Here is a 567-nt window from a genome sequence, read left to right on the forward strand (position 1 = left end):
CACACACATGCCGTCATCCACTGTCTCCGTGACACCGATTTCTGATCACCCAGCTGCAGCCAAGAACACAAAGCCAAGTCAAGTCTCCACTTCAATTTTTAAATTCAATACTAGAAATTAAGACTAAGAGCTAATGGAAGCACTTCCAAACACAACTAAAAACTTGCTCAGCTCCAAATTTACAGTGAACAGTAACAAAGACACAAATTTGTAGCAGAACTAAAGACCAAGACTTGAAATTTCTTCTCTTAGGACAATACACACAATAGTAACTAGAGAATGTGACAAATCAAGTAGCTGTGTATAAAGTAAGTCACCAAATTAAAACCATCACAGAGTCGAAACGATCATTTGAATTTTAATTTTTGCAGCTGGTACAAATCTCCTAAACCCTAACTCGGAATATTGCACGAAGAAAGGCCAAGTTAGATCATTAACCTGGGTTTTGTTGGAAGTCTCCGAGGAAGAATCTGAATTGTCCGAATCGAAGGTCTGATTCCCCGGGCATGATTTCGCAAGAACACGGACTCGGTTCCGGTTTGGTGCAGCTGGAGAAGGTGTATGGAG

General features: G+C 40.7%; 1 long non-coding RNA gene across 1 annotated transcript; it reads right to left on the minus strand.

The window, feature by feature from the left end:
• Positions 1-7: 7 nt before the first annotated feature.
• On the minus strand, positions 8-561 carry LOC109131799. Its single transcript, XR_002037255.1, has 2 exons — positions 439-561; positions 8-53 (listed from the first exon to the last, which is right to left on the minus strand). It is a non-coding gene; the product is annotated as an uncharacterized LOC109131799 (long non-coding RNA).
• Between the last annotated feature and the right edge of the window lie 6 nt (positions 562-567).

Source organism: Camelina sativa, unplaced genomic scaffold (genome assembly GCF_000633955.1).
Source record: "Camelina sativa cultivar DH55 unplaced genomic scaffold, Cs unpScaffold05367, whole genome shotgun sequence".
Classification (NCBI taxonomy): Eukaryota; Viridiplantae; Streptophyta; class Magnoliopsida; order Brassicales; family Brassicaceae; genus Camelina; species Camelina sativa.